This window comes from Capsicum annuum, chromosome 3, assembly GCF_002878395.1.
Source record: "Capsicum annuum cultivar UCD-10X-F1 chromosome 3, UCD10Xv1.1, whole genome shotgun sequence".
Classification (NCBI taxonomy): Eukaryota; Viridiplantae; Streptophyta; class Magnoliopsida; order Solanales; family Solanaceae; genus Capsicum; species Capsicum annuum.
The window spans coordinates 220,888,990-220,912,438 of NC_061113.1; the positions used below are offsets into that span (position 1 = coordinate 220,888,990).

At 35.2% G+C, this 23,449-nt stretch overlaps 1 non-coding gene across 1 annotated transcript; it reads left to right on the forward strand.

The window, feature by feature from the left end:
* Positions 1 to 22,932: 22,932 nt before the first annotated feature.
* LOC124897526 lies at positions 22,933 to 23,039 on the forward strand. Its single transcript, XR_007054238.1, has one exon. It is a non-coding gene; the product is annotated as a small nucleolar RNA R71 (small nucleolar RNA).
* The last annotated feature ends 410 nt before the right edge of the window (positions 23,040 to 23,449 follow it).

Here is a 23,449-nt window from a genome sequence, read left to right on the forward strand (position 1 = left end):
GTTCTCTCGGTGCTAAATCCTACTCCTAACTGAAAGACACTGAAACACTAACTAGTGCATGCACTGATAACTGATAAGATCAGGTCATGGTATTTTGAAAATAACAGTGCATACGGATTCTGGGGTAATTATTAACATATAAACTGATAATGCTCATCATGAATATGAATATCTGTATATACTGATAGGATTCATGAATTAACTGTCTGAGTACTTCAAAAGCTGAATTTATGTAAATCACATAGGTATGGGGTGTACCCCACTAGGTGGGAATACACTGGGTATGCTGTTGTTGTGTACATAGGTATCGGGTGTTCATAATCCACCAGCATTGAATGAGTATAAAATACGATATCAAACTCGAAATCTTGTAATAAGTGATTATGGTTCGAAGACCCAAACATGGTAATTTCATCAAACATGTGAAAATCATAAACTTATTCATTAGAATATCGTAAACATGAGAGAAACAATAGGATTTCCTGGCAAAATTCATAACTTGATGATTTTTCGTGAATCAACTGAACATGACATGGGAATTACAACATTCAAAACATGATATGACTGATTCCACTTGAAAGTACTTATAATCATACCTTGAAATTGAATTAACAAAAGATTCATGGAGATAGTTCAACTTAATCATGTAAACTCATAATTTAAAACCAAAAAGGATTCTTGGGCTCTATGGATGAAAGGGGACCCATGGATGAACTCCCATATACCTTAAACCTTTAACTTGAAAGAGAAACACCAATCTTGATGCTTTCTTGAAGGTTTTTGAACTTAGGGAACTTGCATTCTTGATTTCTTGGGGAGAAGAGAATTGAATTTGTGTTCTTAGAGAAAAAGAAGAGAGTTTTCTTGAGTGGGATTTGGATAAGAAGGGCAAATAATAACCTAAATAATGTCCTAATTCGTGTTATGGATGATTTGGGTTGAGTGAAAAAGACCTAATTGTCCCTCAACCAATTAAATTCATAACTACGCATGACGAGCTTATCGGGACGCAGTCAATCACGGTGGTGTATTTCGCTCACCGTGATGCGGTATGCATGAAAAAAGGAATAGCACCGCAACATGGGCCTATCGTGGTGACTTGCTAGATTCGTGATCCAAACATGACACAAACCTCATCCGAAAAATCCAAAACTTCTTTGAGGCATGCTTCTTACACCCCTGACTAAGAATTAACTCAAAAACCAACATCTTGGGGTCGGGAAGACCAATTTAAAAATCCTCAAAGTTAAGAGGACTTACAAATGTCTATGTCCCCAACACTTAGTGAAATTTTCAAGCATTAAGCCCTTTATGCATGCAACTAGAAGATGAACTGAGCTAAGAATAATACGGGGTATTACAACCACATTGTGTTTTTATTTATGAGATGTTCTATAACTCTTACCTTAGAGGCAAGACTTAGCTCAAGCACTTTCAAACAATAAATTATGCCCCACAGGCAAGATTTGACTCTACCACTTATGTTTTCATTTATGAGATGTTCTACAACTATTGCTTTAGAGGCAAGACTTAGCTTAAGGAGTTTCAAACTACAAATTATGCCCCACGGGAAAGAGTTGACACTACCATGTTATTTATTCATTTATGAGATGTTCTACAACTCTTGCCTTAGAGGCAAGACTTAGCTCAAGGACTTCAAATAACAAATTATGCCCTATGGGCAAGAGTTTACACTACCACATTATGTCTTTATTTATGAGATGTTCTACAACTCTCTCCCTAGAGGCACGACTTATCCCAAGATTTTTCAAACAAGTTATGTATATTGGGAAAGAATCAACACTAACACATTGTGTTTTTTACTTATGAAATGCTTTATAACTCTTGTCTTAGAGGAAGGACTTAGCCTAAGGACCATCAAATAATAAGTTACGCCTTATGGGCAAAAGTTGACACCACCAAATTGTGTATTGATTTATGAGATGTTTCATAACCCTTTTCCTAGAGGCAAGACTTACACCAAGGACTTTCAAGTAACAAGATGTGACTCATGGGCAAGAGTTGACATTACCATATTGTGTTTTAATTTATGAGATATTCTATAACTCTTGCCTTAGAGGCAAGACTTAACCCAATGACTTTCAAATAACAATATACGCCCCATGGGTAAGAGTTGATACTATCACATTATGTTTTGATTTATGAGATGTTCTATAACTCTTGCTTTATAAGTAAGACTCAACCTAATGTCCTTTAAACAACAAGTTGCACTCCATAGACAAGATTTGATACTATCACATTTTGTCTTTATTTATGAGATGGTTTGTAAAGCAAGGACTTTTAAATTATGCCCCATGAGTAAGAGTTGACACTACCACATTATGGATTGATTTGTGAGTTGTTCTATAACTCTTGCCTTAGAGGCTCGAATTATTCCAAGGACTTTTAAACAACGAGTTTGCCCCATGGGAAAGTGTTGACACTACTACATCGTGTCTTGATTTATGAGATATTCTATAACTCTTGCCTTAGAGGCAAGATTTAGCTGATAAGTTAAGCTCAATGGATAAGAGTTGATACTATCATATTATGTCATGATTTATCTGATGCTCTATTAGTCTTGCTTTTAAGACAAAACTTAGTCCAAGAGCCCGCAAAAAGAACAAGTTACACCCAATGGACAAGTGCTGACACTACGACATTGTTTAATGATTTATGATATGTTCTATAACTCTTGCCTTAGAAGCAAGACTTAACTCAAGGATTTTCAAACAACAAGTTATGCTCCACAAGCAAGACTTGACATTACTACACCGTGCCTTGATTTATGGGTTGTTCTATAATTTTTTTCTTTAGAGGCAAAACTTAGCCCAAAAAACTTCTTAACAACAGCTCATACCCTTAAATTTTCTTTGATATAAAAAAAGATCCCTTTGTGGATTATTCATTTTTTATTTATTAGTAAAATATAATAGAAGTTGAGACAAAGAGATAAAAAAATAGAGAAATAAAAGAAGAGATTGAGAAAAAAAAGACAAGAAAAAAAAGATTAAGAAAAAAATGAAGAATTGAAAAAATTAAGAAAAACAAAAATGAGAGAAAAAAATAAAAAAAATTGAGAAAAATCAGGAAAAAAAAGAGAAATGATAAAATTAAAAAATAAAAGAAAAATAAAGGTTGAGACAAATGAATAAAAAAAATAAAAAAAAGAAGAAATATGTAATGTTTGAGAAAAAAGAAAAAAGAGAAAAAAATAAAGGTTGAGATGAATGAATTAAAACATGAAAATAAAATTAAAGGAAAAATTAAAAAGTAAAAATAATAAAAATAAAGATAAAATTTGAGAGATAAATGAGTATAGAAAGTTTAAAAATACTTGAGATGCAGAGGGGCAAAATTGTACTTGTACTATATTTAAAAGGGAAGAAAGACTTTTCTTATTGGGATCAAAAATTCAAAACCACCCACTATTGGGGCTATACCATGTAGTGATTCTTCCACTGAGAGATTCGATTGATAATTGATTCCTCACACTGTTAATATTCCCGAGTGATTCTTATTTATTCATTAAGTGTTTTGTCACTTCAACTTTTTTGAAATGGTACAATTTTTTTACTGATAAATATGTGTTGTTGTTCACTTCAATTTATCGCATTATTCACGAGAAACATTCATTATTCATGGAACACTTTCTTTTTAACAAATAGTTGTCAGTTTAAATTTCTTATAAGGATAAAAATAATGAGTGACACCATTAGGGTTAGTTTATTTTGGGGTGAAGAAGTTTTTTTACGAAGGTGGTTCGATTAGATATAGTATTCCTGTGAAAACGCTTCAAGTATTTTCAGTGACACCCAAATATGATCGTCTTATACATCTTTTTCAGAGAAAAATAAAGGTACATATTTTCAAACTTTCTATTCTTATCATTGGTGGATATCCCATATCAATTATGGATAATGGTCATATAATTTTAAGGAGACTCAAATTTGAAAGATGACTCTTTGTCGACCTTTCTTTCCAGTCCTGAGATTTTTCGCAATGAATATGTGTTTAGCGACACTTGATATGTATGTCAAAACTCAAACCGCTATTCAAGATGAAGAATCATCTGATAATGAATATATTCAAAATAGTATATGTTTTACTAGTTTCAGTGGTGGTTGGCCAAGCAATTCTGTTCAACAACAAATATTACAGGGTTTGATAGCCAAAATTATGGTTTGCCTTTACTAAATCAACACATGCACATTAGAGTTCTCAAAACTCTGAGTTTGGAGAATAGCGTAATTAAGAACTGACAATTTATACTATCACACTCTAATAGAGTCAATGGATACATATATATATATATATATATATATATATATATATATATATATTCTATACTTTAAAGGTAATTATTGTTAAAATTTATAGAGAAACACACCACAGGGTCACATAAACCAAGAACACCTATAAAGTAAGACATGTGCGAGAGGAAAGGTGCGTATTTTTATCCGCCATTGCAATAAGTAATTGAAGACGAACTAGGCTGAGTCTTCCTCTCCTTTGCTTATGACGGTTGACAGCTTATGGAAATACGCCTTATGTTAAAGTAAGGAGAGGGGACATAGACTTATATTTATAGGCTTGAAATCCTTAACCTAGTGTCCCCCCCCCCCCCCCCCGCACTATGGGCTCACAGGTTTACTACAGGCCTACACTATTGCCAGCCCAAGCCAATAACATGAAATAGACACAGGCCCATATGAAATCCGCATGAATACACGGCCTGTGTCTTGTCCTCCAACTAATAACATCAACCCATTTTAATTTAACGTAATAAAAAGTTAATGTTAAGTCCACATAAAATAATTAATTCTAACATTCTCCCACTTGAACAACTTTAACTTTTAAAGAAAAGTTTTGGAAAACTTACTTTTACGAAAATGACTCTCGGGATGAAGAGACAGTGGCCATAAACATTTAGTGGTGGAGCTCCATCTCCAACATAGTTCAGTCAAGTAAAATATCACTATTGAACTGTAGCAGTACTTGCATCAACCAACGATACAAGACCAGTCCACAATTACAAACATTAAAGTTTTGTAGACATAAACCAAATGATATGGTAGTGTAGAAAGAAATAGCCAACATGGACTCTAAATCAAGGCTATTTCATTATTAGTCATTCAAATGATTTTTCATATCAATATGTACGCTTTAAATCAACATGCGTACCATAGAAAAATCGTCACTGTGATTTTCTGTTACAACATGTGTGAGCACTAAAACAACATGTGCTACACCAGAAAATCTTAATTTTGAAAGTTCAACATGTGAAACAACCAAAAAATTGCACAAGGTAGAATGATATACCATATACGTCTCAAAAAGAAAGATCCAATAAAACAACAATATGATCTTATCAATATGAGACATAGCCAACACGTAAGGCAAAAAGCCTTAATATAATAAAATAGTATTATAAAGTGTGAATGATGAACTTACTCCCACTTATCTTGAGATAGATGTAATGATTAATTGTGTTCTCCACAAGCCCTACAGTTTTGTTAATTTCCTCGAACTTCAAGTACCACTGTCGAGAAGCTTTCTTCAAGCCATAGATAGATTTCTTCAACTTACACACAATATGCTCATTGCCTTTACCAACAAAACCTTGGGGTTGTTGCATGTAAACCTCTTTATTAAGATCACCATTCAAAAAATTGTCTTTACATCCATCTAATATAGCTCAATATTAAAGGTCTCATTCATTGCCCAGTCTCAGCGTATCTACCATAGTACTCACCCCTATGATCAATCTTAATGACCTTTTTCCAGTTGTTTCTCTACTTCAGTTTTAAACACTTTGAACATTTCAAGAGAATTTGATTTTTCTTTAATAATAAAAACATAACCACATCAAGGAAAGTCATCAATGAAGTTGATAAAATAACTTAGTAGAATACAGACCACTTATGTCTGTGTGAATGATTTCCAACAAATCAGAACTACAAGTAACGCCCTTTTTTTTGGTTAACTTTTCTCTAATGCAATCAATACATGTTCCTATGTCCCCAAAATCAAGAGAAGGTAAAATATTAGACTTAACCAATCTATTAACTCTATCTGTAGAGATATGACCTAAATGCCTATGCCACAAGATGCCCAATTTTTTTTCATTTAAAATTAATCGTTTAGACCCAACAATTTTAGGATTAAAACAATTAATGGGGACGTCTACAAAGTGTGACTCAAAACAAAAAAGAGATAGATGATTACCTTCTTTTGACTCCTTCTTAAAAGTATGACTATTAGATATTTCAAACTTCCTAGGTCCCTTGCAAGAGCTTTTTTTGGAATCGTGAGAGGATAACATGGCAACCTAACCCTTCCCTCTTCAATTTTGTTCCCTCTTCAACAACATATTTAGAGATAAGATCATTGACTAACCAAGATTCATCTTGAGTATTATAGGCAATTTTTATTTGGCTAAACTCAGCAGCCAAAGAATTAAGAGCAGAGTGAACAATGTAAGTTTCAGGAAGAGTAGAGTTTTCAGTTTGGAATGAATGTGGACCAACTTAAGTATGTAATATCTAACACCCCCAGTAAAGTAATACCTTATTCTAAAACACATGAACACTTATACAAACTACTCCCTTTTCAATACTTTATCATACGGTGATTATCTCTTTCATCAATTACATGCAAATTATTTATTAGAAAATATGAGCATTTGTAAATAAAGAAAAAAACCTTTTCATTCATTCATAAAACAATAACAATTCATAACATTGTTAGGACAACGGGTTTCATAACAGGAGAGGTAATCATGCAAATCATGCTCTCATATAACTTTACAAACTAATAACATATGTACACATGAAAATAATTCAAGTTTAGGAAAAACAACCTCATAGTTTATATAAGATTTCATCATAAAACGGGGCTTACAATGTATGCTCTTCAACAATTCCAAAACCCATCTTATGTATAAAATTAAATTCCTTAAATGCTTGTTTAATCGATAAATTTATGCCCACGGAGTTTAGGATAGTCCCACATACAAGAAATTTTTCCTTTTAAGATTCAACTATTTTGGTTCCCCTTTTAGGACAGTAGAACCTGTACCCTTTAGAATGAGCTAGATAACCAATGAAAAAACAAGCTAGGTTCTAGGTTCAGTTTTATATATCTTTACCTTCGCAGGACATCCCCAAACTCGAAAATGATTTAAACTGGGTTTTCTATTGGCCCACAACTCAAAAGAGGTTTTAGGGAACTGACTTGAAAGGGACACAATTAAGAATGTACATGGATGTTTTAATACCTTCACCCCAGACGAACTTCCATAAGTTAGATCTGCTCATCATACTTCTCATCATGTCTTTTAAAGTACGGTTTTGCCTTTCAAGATAGTGAAAAATTTTTGAAATAATTTTAATTTGCAAATACTATCAATACACTTTAAAACATATTTAGACACTTTTGACAAGGTATAAAGTAGAGGAAAAATTTGTCAATGAAGCAAATTAATATTTTTTTGCAATTATAGCTCCAGATAATTTTCTTTTAAACTAACAACACTCCGTAGATTAATTTCCACATCAAATGGAAACAACTATTCCATTACCCACATAATAACTCCTAGAACACGAAAAACACGCTATAATTTTTTTAAAAAAACAAATCCAATTGATTTGGTTTCATTCACTTTTCCAAATCCAATTGATTTGTCTATCGACTGACTCTTAATCATATGTAAACTTTTTTTTAATATGGAATAAAGTAGTGTGCAACAATCAGAATGAAATCAGCAACCAAAAGAAAAAGGAAAATCATTTCAGATTTAAGTTTAAGACGGAGTGCGTCACGATCATTATTTTTAATTATTTTTCTCATGAACTGAGTAATAGGGTTCAACATCTATGAGAAAAGCTCTAATACCAAGTGTTAAAATTTATAAAGAAACACACCACAGGTTCACATAAACCAAGAACACCTATAAAGTAACAAATATGTAATAGAAAAGGTGTGTACCTTTGTCCGCTATTGCAACATGTAACCTAATACAAACTAGGTTTAGTCTTCCTCTCCTTTTCTTATAAAGGATGGCAGTTTATGGGAATACATCTTATGTTAAAGTCAAGAGAGAGGACCTAGCCTTATATTTATAGGCTTAAAAGTCTTAACCTAGTGCACCCGCCCGTTATGGGCTCACAGGTCTACTACAAGCCTACACTATTGCCATCCCACACCAATAACATGAAATAGATACAGGCCCATATGGAATCCACATGAATACATGACCTGTCTCTTGTCCACCAACTAATAACATCAACTCATTTTACTTTAACGTAATAAGAAGTTAATGTTAAGTCCACATAAATTAAAGAATTCTAATAGTTATAACATGTTTGAATTCTAAAAATTATAATTCTATTATTTTTTTGTATAACACATTTTCAAATAATCCTATATTGACTTAATTCATAAAAATTGTTAACAACAATAAGCTAGCTAATGATGTAGTTGATCATAAATCGAATAGAGATAGTTTAGATGATGATGATCAAATGTTGGATGATGATGATAATTCAAATGAGGATGATATCCTGATCCCTTCACACGATGGTAATATTAATTATTATCCTGACGTCATTCCTTATATGGATCGCAGAGAAGAAGATCCAAATGTTTTTTCTTGTTTTAGAGATAATGATTTTGTTCCTGATACATTATGGAATTTCAAAATCCTAAATATCTCAAGTCAAATAAGATATTCGATCAATAATATGTTTGTTGCGTCTTAAACGCATACACAAGTTCACGTGATCGTACAAGTAATATAGTGACTTAGACAGACGGATATCGTTCCCACAAGGACTAAGCAACTAAAAATTCAACCAAATTTTAGTTTTAGGTAATGGAGTATTAAGTGTTGAAAAGAATCAAGATAATATGGAGTTTAAAAATAAAAGTGTAAATTAATGAATATAAAGAATAATAAGTTATGACAATTGCAAAGCAAGCACGGTTATAAATAGTAATGATGAGAATTCCAGGGTTGAGGCATTTCAAACAATCATACAAGTCTCCATTTTTATAGCAGTCTAATTGGGTATCGGGTTGTTTATTCACAAGGTTTTAATGATACGATCTTGGTCTCCCAACCTCAAATCTTCTATCTATGGAGATACAAAAATTCTTCTAGATTCATAAAGGTATCTTCTTGCAATTGAAGCAAGCAAGGCTTCTAGGTATATCCCTATCCTAGATGCTACTTGTAACATGAGCCAGAAGGATCACAAGCTAACCCTCTTCTGATATTTGTACCTGAGCACTGCATAATATAGGTAATAAATATGAAAAACTGGCGAAAACTTGCCATAAGGTTCAAAACATCTAAAATAATAAATACTGAAAACTGAACACTAATACATCTGTCTGAAAAGCCTCTGACTGTCTGAACTGTGGAGTTGATGGGATATGTCCCCAATTAACTCCATATACTATAAATAAACTGAATCTAATATGATAATAAAATAAGGACCATCCTTGAATGAAGAGGACTCATTGCTACGTCTACTGCTGCTGACTGAGTTTGGACTGCTAAGGATACTTTGGATCTCATGCTTTTGAACCTATGGTATAAGAAACCATAGAACAAGAGAAAAGTATGCATCAGTACTTTGAATGTAATGGTAAGCTAATAAGGTAAGTCTAAATGTAAGGGCTTATGCATGACCATAGCTCAACTGAATAATCATGAGAGTACCGAATGAGAACATATGCATGAATTCACAACCATAACTGAAATCATCATGACTCTAAATACTGAGACTCAGATACTGCTTTACTGACGTTTGAACTCACTACTAATACTGACAAACTGAATAACTGGACCTTCTAATATTGGTAACTAAGTACTAAAATTGAGATCAGTCCTATCTAGCAAGTGATCTCTAAATCTGATGATACTGAAGCTGATTAAGTGAATCTACTCATATCAATGACTAAGTTCTGAGCTTGCTACTATCGACTGACTAAATCTGTGATCAAACCTTTCTAACGGATGATCTCTAAATCTACTAATAATGATAAAGAATGATTGTATCTGAGATCAGACCTTTCTAGCGAAAGATCTCTGAATCTTTTAATAATAGAAATAATGGACTGAGTTTGAGATTAGACCAATCTGAAGGGGAATCTTTGGATCTATTAGTACTGATTCTGATTAACTTCACATTAGACCAAGCCTATCTAGTGGGTGGTCTATGAATCTATGGAACTATCTAGGTTCCTTACTGAGATGGGTGACTGTATCTGACAGTCCTGATTTTTGAGTTCTACTCTGAAGACTGATACTAAAACTGTGACTATGTAAGTTCTCACTTAATCGATATGCCCTAAATCTGATCTAGTAGGGTCTAACTTGTAACCCCAGCTGGAAGAGTGTCAATACCATACCATGGGTAAAAACCTCTTCTATGGTCAAGCCTCTCTAATGGGTGACCCTGAACAGGAAGTCAAGCCTAAGGCAATATGATAGTCAAGCCTTAATCTAATGGGTGAATCCTGGTCCTACGCTGGCTACGTAGTTTTGGAGTTCAGGGACTATTACTAACGACTTTGCCTCTCTAACAGGGAAGTCGTCATCTCTGTACTTGATCGGTGCTAGTTCCTACTCCCAACTGAAAGACACTAAACTGATTCTTATACTGAACTAAACTGAACTGAATCTGTTACTGATTTGGTTATCTTACTTGACTGATCTGACTGAGTTTACTTGATTCCATTATCTGACGGAATACTTCTGAATTCTACTTTCTGTCTGAATACGACTGAGTTTTGTAACTTGCTGAGCTTTACTGAAATCTGAACTGAGTACTAAGCTTAATTAGACTGAATACTGAGATTTACGGAATTTTCTTAACTTCTGTCACTAACTAAAATATACTGATCATAGCACGACTGAGATTATCTTGAGACTGACTCGGCTCTAGACAGGCAGCTAAGTTTTTGGGTATTAAATATCCCCAGGACTCGATAACATAAATAAATAAGATATGACAATTCTTGAGTAATAATTATAACAATAGACTTTCATTCGCAATATGACCAACGACGCATCATCTCGAGCACTTGGGAAACTTAAACATGTAATTATAAAGGGAAGCATTCTATTGTCTCATAACTCATCCAACAAGGAGTTCACATGAATATGAAGACATGCAACATATCATAATTAATTCATTTAGTCCTTTCAACAAACACTTAGCCTGCACTAGTTGACACATACTTGGGGATATTATACTTCATGCTACAATAACACTATTTTCTTCACATAAGCAATTTATCAAGCATGTGAGAGGCACCATTTGGTCATACAACTTTCAACACACCAAATTAACATAATTACATAATTCAACATGCTTCTTGAAGGGACTTTATCATGAACATCACAAAATCAACACATACTAAGGTCAAAACTTGAATCTTTATAATAAAAACATGAATCAAAACTTATCAACAACATGAACTTCAATTTCTATTCATATAAATCATAAAAACTCATAAAAACATAGACTTTAAAATTTTGAAAACGGTTCTTCAACTTCTTGGGTAGAAGGAACCCAAGAATCAACATTTAACATACCTTTCTATGTAATTCTTGAAAGATTCACGGTGAAACCTTGATGATTTGGGTCTTGGATTAGAAACCCCAAGTCTTGTTCTTAAAGAAAATTGAGAGAAACCAACAATATTTGGGTGTAAATGTGTTGAATCTCGTGTTAAAGAGTATATATAGGGGTTGGGAAAAGACCCTTTTTGCCCTTGGAATTGAAATCCGGAACTGGAAAAAAAAATCTCGATTTTACGTGCTGGTGTGACGCGCCATAATTGTGCCAGCTTACTGGAAATTGGACAATTGGAAAACTGAGCCTTAGCATGACGCGGTGGAAATTACGTTGCCACCTTGGTTGTGAACTGGAAAGACACTGCGACATGGTGGAATTGCGGAGGCTCACTGGAATTTAACAATTTCTATTTTGGCTGTCTCCGTGATGCGCTAAAGTGCCAAGTGGTACACTGTCTCACTAAAATGGCTCTAACTCTTCGCTCGAGTGTCGGATTTGGGGGAATTTGGTATCGACGGAAAGCTTATTCAATTCTCTACATGAAAAAAAGTCAATATTAGAGAAATTCTACAAGGTTTAAAATATTTCTCACTTTGGAAGTCACTTCTCAATCTTTTAAGGCCAAAATTATGCTTCACTTGACACGCTCTAAGGTTTAGATTACGATAGAACTTTGCAGGGTCTTACACTAATTCAAACCCCTTATTTCATAAAAGGATAAAAACCTTACTTCTTAATTTCTTCGTTCTATCCTGCGATTCTCCTCCCGAAGTTCACATAGAAATATAGATTTATTTTAATGGTGGTCACTTATCAAAATAGTAAGCTGAAGAAATTAAAAACAACCCAGATAATAATTCAAAAAGAAACTACTATAAAGAATATCAGAGAGTAATCATATTCTTGGCCTCAATCCCAGAACAATGGTATTTAACCACTCATGTTTGAATTAAACATAAAAAAAATATGTAATTAATCATACCCAAAATTAATCTTGAAGTAAAGAAGTTCAAAAGAGATAATAAAAACCCCAAAAGAGAGAATTTTCTGCTTTTTTGCCGTTGTTATGCTTGCAAAAAGTGTTTGGAATTGCTCATGTGTTCCTTTCATACTTGGAAAAATTTCACCAGATCTAGCTTAATGACGTGATGTGTCATAAATCGCATCAATATAGCCATCGTATCACATCAATATCGTGTTGATGCACTGGACTAAGTCTCGATTCACACCACATGGCGTGACGCATCGATATCGCGTCGCGTCGCATCACTGGAATTTCCATCTGAAATTTTGACTAAGTCACCAAAATCTCTGGTCAACGCGACGCGTCGACTTCACATCGATATTTTGGAATTTTCTTCTGAAATCTTGGCTAAGGCACAGGATTTATGGGACAACTCGACGCGTCAAATTTGCGTCGCGTCACTGGAAATTCACCCCAAATGTTTGATTAAATCTTGTAAATAACTATTTTTCAGTTGCTTCTTTTTATTCTTGCTCTCGTTCATCTACACATATTCTTGGACTCGATAAAAATGGTCTTTCACATCAACATGATTAATTCCACACCATCAACAAACAATTTCTTTATAATATATGTCCAATTTTACTCCGAATCCCTTGGAAATTTACCCTGTATCACTAATCACATTGGTTAGCCACAAAATATAATTTAGCTCAAATGAAATTAATTAACACAATTTTTTTTCTCAAAATAAGTCCAAATATGGGTAGATAGCGGTGTTTGTACATATAAATACACCTAAGATCACCACCCCACACTTAAAACCTTGTTCGTCCTTGAGCAACTTCTAGCATCACAATCGCTAAATCTTCTAATCACAACCTAAGAGTCATGCTACCATTGGGCATTTACATAAACGTGTCAAGAATACTCTTTTGCATATGAACAATTTGTTTCAAACCTCATCATCCCTATAGTGGCATTCAATTCGTTGGCAAACTTAATGAAAGCACGAAATCAGACAACACAATAAGTAATCTAGACTTTCATCCGCATGCACCCTTACAACAAGAAAGTTTTCTCATATCACTCACGATTTATCAGTATTTATTCATAAGGGGAATATCAAAATTTAATCACTCTCTCTCAACAAAAAATTCATACCTAATAAATTATGAACCATAAGCTTGCCCTTAGTGTAATACTCCATTAATAGTCGGATGTTGAAATGTAGGATCAATTAGGTATTTCATGATTCTAATGTTGGCTAAGGGACGAGCAAGAACTATTTAAGAAATAGTGACTAATATCCCAAAGAACTTTAATACATAACCTTCTTTAATCAAAATCACATTTTATTAACCTAATTTTCCACTTCATTACCTTCACACATCAATTGTTTCACCCCAATCTTTTAAGCATATTAACAAAACAATGGTAGAAGTATTTCTTCTTTTTTTTTCATTTTACATCACAATTCAATTCTCAGCTCTTTTTCACACCCCAGTTCTTGTTACACACCCCTATAGTAGCCACCCTCAACTAAAAATATTCACCTTGGTTGAGGTGCACATTGTCCTAAATGGAACCAGGGCCAACAGGTTAATTGTAACAAAAACCGGGCAACAAAAACTAAACTTTCTATCACATTTTCTCTAACTCCTAACCCTTTCAATTAAAAACAGAATGAACACTTCTTTAGATCTTCACTTTAACCTTTTTCCTTTTTCAATATCACACTCCCTTCTTATTCAGTTATCTATATTAAAGTGCTTAGGAGCTATGGATTGAATTAAAGTCTATCAAACAAAGGATTAGTCTACATATAAGGCTACCAAAGAAATCAGGCCATAGGCTCAAAGGGGCTAACGAGGAACATATATAAGGGTCGGTAAATAAATTCTTTACAATTGGGTTAACAAAGAAATGCTTAAATCACTTTCTACACCCAACACCCTTTATTTCGCTTTGAAAATACAACGGGCAAGTTCTAGTCATTACTATACATGTAGAATATAAACAAACACTCATACACTCGGTGCATGCTAAGAATCAAGTCGGATCCTTAAGGTTCCCGATCTTGTTCTTTGTCAAATTTAACATTAAGCCAATTAAATCACACTACACCTGTTGAGATTTCACATCTAAAAACACTCATTCTTCTGCTTCAAAACAATTGAATTTGTAGTCACAAAAAAAAATTTCTTGCCCAACACTAAGCATTTCTCAAAGGTCGCATCATGATCTTATCACTTTCCCAGCTTATAAAGACAAACTCCCATTAAGACAATCATCATCCATCTATCATATGGGAGGGAACTAACTATGATGAATTATTTCTAATTGCCAAAAAGGGCAAAAATAATACTGTAAACTAAAATTTACCAAGAAGGGCGAAAAATAAATACTTTAACTGAGTTTTCCAAAAAGGGCCACCATCCAAATTCGCCACAATGGGCAACCATCCAAATTGTAAAGTTACTAACTATTATAGACATACTGTTCCGAATATCTAAAAAATCATCCAAACAAAATAGAAAAATAAAATTGTTCAACCAAACCATTAAAGATAATAAAGAAGAAGAAATGAGAAATTCCACCCCACCCTACACTTAAAATGAAGCATTGTCCCAGTGCTATCAAATAAACATACGACAAGGTGGTGTCATACTCCCTGCTCAGTCGAATGGTACTAGTGGCGTCATGTCATCATCGACACCTTCATCATCACCATAATCTTTACCTGAATATACATCATTTGACTACTCTTCCTCTTGTGACTCATCATCGGAATAGCTCATCCACCTCTCCTCATCCATGGAGATATCATTATCTAGTGGTTCATCAAAGTCTGGGCCTATCCTCAGAATAGTTTGGGCATAACGCAAGAATGGATAATCTATTTCCACAGTTCGAACCTTCTGTTGGATTGCTGGACGCCATCTAACCTTTAACTGTAGCATAGTAAGCCCATACATCCGGGTGGTGATCTCGTCATTCCGAGCTTGACACTCGGGCATAGTCAAAGTAACACCATACGAGGTAGACCCCTTAGTACGAGAGAAATCCAATGGTCGCATAACAACTGGTGGTATGTAATCAACATACTTCTCAGGCACACCCTGCTGCAGCTGAAATCAAGTCAACAACCTACCAAATCTAAACTGACGACCACCTAAAAACCTGGCTTTCATTATGGCAGAGAAGATAATCGCGCCAGCATTCAACTCCACATCTTCACACATAAGAGCATAAATAATACACACCCTGTCACGCATCACCTCTATCATATATATTACATGGATAGGGCAGGCATAAATAAATTTTACCTATAGTCGAACCTCCCTATTCATATGAGCAAATAAGAGTGACACATGAGTACCACTCTCCTTATGTAAAATCCACCAGGCTGTCGAACAAGTACCACATAAAAGATAGCGAATGTACTGGAACGGTGGCTCAAGATTCAGTCTTTTCTGTGGCTCAGCATCTACCACATGTGTGCCTAGCAGGTCATTCACAGTATTACCAATAAAAGTAACCACATGACCCCTTACCTTAACCTTGGTATCCTAATTTTGTGGGTCCTAATTAGCATAAAACTCCTGTACAAGAATTAGGTTGCACTCAGATGGTTGTTCGAATAGAAAAGTCATATATAGCGCCTCAATTTTGCGCACCATATTCGGATACTCTTTCATTAGGCTTACCCTATCAATGAATTGATCAACAGTATACTTAGACTCCTTCTATTGGGAATACCATTTTCTCCCTAATTTCACAACTTCCTTTGTCCCATACCTCCTTGATTGACCCCATGGAATATCTGGGGCTGGGGGTGCATGGTCAGCATGTCGACTTCTTTTATGTCTGGATTCAGATAAACCAGCCGCATTCTTTCCCTTGCTTCTCTGTTGCTGACTAGACATTGTACCTATTAAGCACAACAACCCACAAACATATCAAATATGCACCTTAAGAACTAGCAACCACTAGGTATGAATTTTACTCCACACTTAGTCGCTATCACAGGTACATAAGTAAGTGACCCAAGGTACTCTGACGTCCCTTGTTCAACATACAATTACAATCCTCAGTCATCCAAAAGGCATTTTAGAGAAGTGACAGTTCGCAGTCTCATCTCAATAGCTTAACAGTCTAACAACTTCTACATTTACTATCACATTACCTTTCTTCAACAATTTCGGAAGTGTGCATTCACTATATCAAACATATGCTCAACTTAATGACACTCACTTTAGGGATTTATAGCTACCACTAAGGCGGTGTAGATCAAAATTTACCCCACACTTAGTTGTTATCATATAGTCAATTTTAACACCCCAACATTATTTAAAATCGCAGTAGTATTCAGAAAAATAACTCATCATGTATGAATAAGATCAACTTAAGGTTCAATCGATTATTTCAACTATAGCAAGCACACAAGCAATCATATTTCATCACAGATTGATATCCCCCGCACAAATACTACACATGACTAACAGTGTAGCCACATAACTTTAACATACCACCATTTTCGACCCCAAAACTCACATGCCATCAGCCCTAAATTCTTCCCAACAAAATTTCTAAATTAACATTTCGTGAAGCCCACAATTTTGAGTCTATAACTTTCAAGTAATCTAAGTACAACACATTAGACATTTAACTTTGATTCATGCCAATTTCATATCATAAATTATAACCAAACAAACTCATTTCATCAGGTAGTACACTTGAATCCATAAAAAAAAGTAAATACTTACCTTAGTCTTGGTTGAAAAGATGAAGATGAAGTTTGAATTTAGCACCAAAAGGAAGAAATTTTGAAAAAATTTAATATAGGGTTGGGGATTTTTGGGGCGGCTAGAGGCCAGGGTCATAGGTGGATGAGAGAATAAGGGAGAGTAAGTATTTATAGAGGAGAGAAAGAAGGGATCTGATTAGGGTTAAATGTCACAAAAATAGGCAGTCGACGCAACGCGTTGAGTTAGCGTTGCTATACTGTAAATTTCATCAAATAATTATTCTAACTGTAACCTGGTTGAAAACAGACCCGGTGCGATTGATAACACGTTGAATACTGATGCGACGCATCAAAACTGCATTGGTTCACTGGAATTTGCCCTCGAATTTTTTCTAAATGTGGGAATCATGCATATCGATGCGACATATCGACTTAGCATCTATCCATTGAATTTTTCCTGGAAATTTTTTCCAAGTGTGGGCAAAGAAACAGCGACGTGACACATCGAGCTAGTGTCATGTCACTGGAATTTGTAACCAGAAATTTTTTTAAGGCAACATTCTCCATATTTTGGGAAATCTTTTCTTCCTTCTTTCTCCTATTTAATTTACATAAAGATCATCGTTTACCCACTTCTCATCTTCTCCATCTCCACCAAATTTCTCATTCCTGCACATCAACCAAAAACAATAAAATTATGTAAGAAAAAGTGGATTGCCTCCCACCAAGAGCCTTATTTTTGGTCGTGGAACGACTCATTTTTTTGTGTTTTCACCTTTCTTTTTCTTTTCTAAGAATAAAAAACAAAAATAAACTATTCTATTACACTAAATTTATGGGTTTCCTCCCATGTAGCACCTTATTTCACTTCGTGGCTCGACTTAGCGCAGCCTCACTCATCCGCAAAGGTGATGGACACATTATGATTATCTTCATGATTTTCCCAATAATGCTTCACTAGTTGTCCATTCACCAAGAACTTCTCAGTATTCTCTTCATTCTATTGCTCTACTGCTCCATGAGGCATCATCTACACCACGTCAAAAGGCCCAGACCATTTAGATCATAATTTTCCCAGAAACAACTTTAACCTTGAATTGAATAGCAAAACAAGTTGTTTGAGTTCAAACACTCTGTCCTGAATTCACCTGTCGTGCCATCTCTTGGTTTACTCCCTGTACAACTTGGAATTTTCATAAGCATGGAGATGAAACTCATCAAGTTCAACAAGCTGAAATAATCTCTTCTCTCCCACGGCATTCATCTCAAGATTTAATTTTTAACAGCCCAATAAGCTTGATATTCTAGGTCTACAGGTAACTGACAAGATTTTCTGTAGATCAAAAGATATGGTGAGGTCCCTATAGGCATATTATAAGCTGTCTTGTACACCCACAATGCATCATCTAGCTTTTCGGCCCAATCCTTACATTGCCCATTAACCATCTTCTGTAGTATTTTCTTTATCTCCTGGTTGGAGACCTCAACTTGTCCAGTCGTTTGGGGATGATACGCAATAGACACCTTATGCCTAACACCATATTTAGCTAAAATATTCTTAAACCAGGTGTTAATAAAGTGCGTACCTCTATCACTGAGTATAACTCTTGGAGTGCCAAACTGGGAAAATATTTGCTTCTTCACAAACTTCAACACTACTCTCGCATCATTAGTTGGACAAGCTGCAACTTCCACCCATTTGAATACATAATCAACTGCCCCTAGAATGTATAAGTTGCCACTGGATGGTGGGAATGGCCCCATAAAATCAATTCACCAAACATCAAATACTTCAACTTCAAGAATATTATTTAGGGTCATCTCATGACGCCGTGAAATTGTTCCCAACCTCTGGCATTGATCACAACTCTTTATGAAAGCCACGATATCTCTAAACAATGTTGGCCAAAAGAAACCAGATTGCAAAACTTTTTTTGTTGTTCTTTCACCCCCATAATGGCTATCAGAAGGGGATGAATTACACTTTTGTAGCACTTGTGTGAATTCAGCTTTCAGAACACATCTACGTATAATTCCATCTGGACCTTTCTTGAAAAGATATGGCTCGTCCTATATATAAGCATGAGAATCATGAAGAAGTCTCTTCCTCTATTGAATTGTACTTTCAGGAGGATAAAAGTTACTTCCCAATAAATTCAGAATGTCTGCATAACAAGGAACTTCACACTCCTTTATAGACAATAATTTTTCATCTAGAAACTCTTCTCGAATGTAGAGAAAGTTATCAACAACATGATCATGAGTCTATAACCTTGACAAATGGTCTGCAACTTGATTTTCTGCTCCTTTACGATCTCAAACCTCTAAGTCAAACTCTTGCAATAGCAAAATCCACCGGATCAATCGAGGCTTTGCATCCTTTTTATTGAAGATATACTTGATAGCCGCATGGTCTATATGAAAAATAACCTTTGTGCCCACCAAGTACGCTCTAAATTTATCAAATACATAAACTACCACTAACATCTTCTTTTCAGTGACTGTATAATTCATTTGGGCATCCTTCAAGACTTTACTAGCATAGTAAATAGAGAAAAATACCTTGTCTTTTCTTTGCCCCAAAACAACTCCTATAGCCACGTCACTAGAATCACACATCAATTCAAATGGTAACTCCCAATCTGGAGAGATCAAAATAGAAGCTTCTATCAGCTTCTCAAAGGCTTCTTGACAATCCACCCTAAAATCAAACTTTGCCTCTTTTTCTAACAATTTACACATTGAGCTTGTAATCTTTGAAAAGTCCTAGAAAAAATGCCTATAGAAACCTACATGCCCCAAGAAACTTCGCACTCTCTTCACTTTGACTGGATGTGGCAACTTTTCAACCACTTTAATTTTGGCTCAATATACTTCTAGTCCTCTACATGAAACCTTATGGCCAAGGATTATTCCTTCCTTCACCAAAAGGTGGCACTTCTCCCAGTTCAGCACCAAATTTGTCTCTTCATATCGAGCTAGGGCTCGATCTAGATTGTACAAGCATTTATCAAAAGAATCACTATTAATAGAGAAATCATCCATAAATACCTCAACAAATTCTTCAACCATTTCATAGAATATTGCCATCATGCATCTCTAAAATATTGCAGGTGCATTACAGAGGACAAAAAGCATGCGTCTGAATGCATATATACCATACGAGCAAGTAGAAGTTGTCTTCTCTTGGTCCTCGAGAGAAATGGTGATCTAATTAAAACCTCAGTAACCATCAAGAAAACAGTAGTACTCCTACCCTTCCAACCTATCCAACATCTGATCCATGAATGGGATAGTATAGTGGTCCTTTCTTGTGGCTTTATTCAAGATCCGGTAGCCAATATAAATTCTTCATCTAGTTATAGTGCGAGTGGGAATTATTTCATTTTCTTTATTAGTAACCACGATCATCCCACCTCTCTTTAGGACATAATGTATTGGGCTTACCCACTTGCTGTCTGAAATTTGATAAACAATCCCATTATCGAGCCACTTGATTGCCTCTTTCCATACCACGTCTTTCATCACTGGATTTAACCTACATTGTTGTTGCACCCTTGGTTTGAAACCTTCTTCCATATGTATCTTGTGCATGCAAAAATCTGGATTTATCCCTGTAATGTCAAATATCTGCCACCCGATCATTTTCTTCCTCCTTTTCAACACTGTCATTGTTTTCTTAACCTAAATATCAGATAATCCTACAGACAAAATAACATGCAAGGTATCATTGTCACTAAGGTAAACATATTTCAAGTGAGGGAGAAGAACCATAAGCTCCAAATTTGGAGCTTCATCAATTAAAGTTTTGGGGGATGGACCAATTGGCCTATTCAATGGCTCAAAAGACAATTTTCTAGTTTCAATGAATATTGAATTCATGTCTTAAATTAATGCCAATGCCTTACATCTCCATAAAGATTAAGACCCATCAAAGCTTGCTCTAATGGATCATCTGACAATAAAAACCTCTGATCAGACTCAAGATCTATAACTGATATAGCAGATAACTCCTCATATATAGATGTCAATTTTAGCACCTTATACACATAAAAAACATCCAATTTATCGTGCGCTCTCATTGTTATCTTCCCTGCTGCTAAATCAATTAATGACTGTCCTATTGCTAGGAAAGGCCATTCTAAAGTAAATGGAACAACAGGATCAGCTTCAAAGTCAAGAATTATAAAGTCCACTATAAGGATTAAGGATCCCACTTGCACCAAGACATCTTTGATAATACCATCAGGCCTATCAAGAGACCGATCTGCCAACTACAAAACAATAGTAGTGGGTTTAGGACTCCCAAGACCCATCTTCCGGTACCAAAAAGTAGGCATAAGATTGATGTTATCCCCCAAGTCACACAATCCACGAGAACTGATGGTCTACCAATAGTGATCTGTAATGTAAAACTATCAAGATCCTTCAGCTTAGTGGGCAGTTTGTTTTGAATATTGGAAGTACACTCCTAAGTAAGTACAACTGTAGCATATTCGGTCAAATGGTTCTTGTTCACCACTATATCCTTTAGTTATTTTGCATATTTTGGGACACTCTGTAGAATATCAACAAGAGAAAAATTTACGTGAACCTTCTTTAGAAGATCCAAGAACTTCTTGTAACTCGCTTCATCCTGATGCTTCCTTTTCCTTTAAAGGAATGATAGGGGTAGAGTCTTTTTTTCCTTATGAGTTTGATCACTTGCTCCTTTTTCTTCTACCTATTTCTCTTCATTGGCCTTAGAATCATCATTAGTAGTTGTAGGACTAACCTTCTTAGATACTGCCTCCTCTAACTATAACCCACTCCTTGTTATTACTGTATTTACCTACTTTGGATTTGCCCTGATATCGCTAGGTAAAGCTCCTTGAGTTCTTGTATTCTGTGCTCCTGCAAGTTAACTAAGTTGAAACTCTAGATTTCTCATAAGCAATTATTGACTCTTCAATTTTACTGCAAACTTCGCTTGTTGAGTCTTTAATTCTGCTGTAAACTGTGATTGTTGAGCTAAAAGCTGCTTCATCATCTCCTCCATATTACTAACTTGAGTAGTAGCCTGATTATTTTGAACCTGCTATTGATTTGGTTTCACTGTCCCCTTATACTGATTAGTGTTCTATGCCTGATTTTCTTCCCATGAGAAATTAGGATGGTTCCTCCAGTTGGGATTATACGTGTTATCAAAATTCTGCTATACCTGACGATTCATATTCCCCACACAGTTGACAGAATATAGATTAGCCGTACAATCATCTACTGCATGCTCACTACTTCTACAAACCTCGCACCAAGAATTTTCCTGTAGGACTGCATTAGCTGTAGCTGCTGCTTGTGGAACCCCCAACTTTATCTTATTAAGCTGAGTAATCATATAATTTTGTGTTGCTGCAATATGCGCTTATAATGCAATAAATTGATCTACCTCTAATACTCCAACAACCTTGTTAGGAACACTTCTTGAAATAACATGCCAATCAGGATTTCCTTGTGAAATCTGATTCAGGAATGTGTACAGTTCTTCATAAGTCTTTTTAAGAGACTGCTTATCTGCTACTGAATTCAAGAGAATCTTGGTGTTTGGCTCTAATTCCTCAATGAAAGTATGAACAAGAACATCATTGGAATAATAATAGTGAGGGCAATTTTTTAGCATACCCTTAAATCTCTCCCAAGCTTGGTAGAGATTCTCTCATTATTTCTGTCTGAAACTTAGAATCTCATTTCTCAAATGTGCAGTCTTTCCTGATGAAAAGAATCGAATAAGGAACTTCTGAGCTAGATCTTCCCATGAAGTAATGGAGAGTGGTGGTTCGGCATGTAACTACCTCTTTGCTTCCCCCATTAGAGAAAAAGAAAAGAGTGTCATTCTGACATAATCAGAATTCACCCCTTCCAGAATATAAGTATCGCTTATTTCAAGGAAGGTCTGTATGTTCTACTGTGGGTCTTCATGTGAAAGGCCATGGAATTACCCCGCTGAATTCAATAATTGTACCATATTATGCTTCAATTCAAATTGACCACCTGGTTTTGGCTTGCGAATAATGTTTGTCATAGGGTTCGTGAGTGGGATTGCCACTTCCCGAACAGGTCTAGCAGCTGGTTGAGCAGGAACAACTGGGATAACCGTAGCTGGGACAT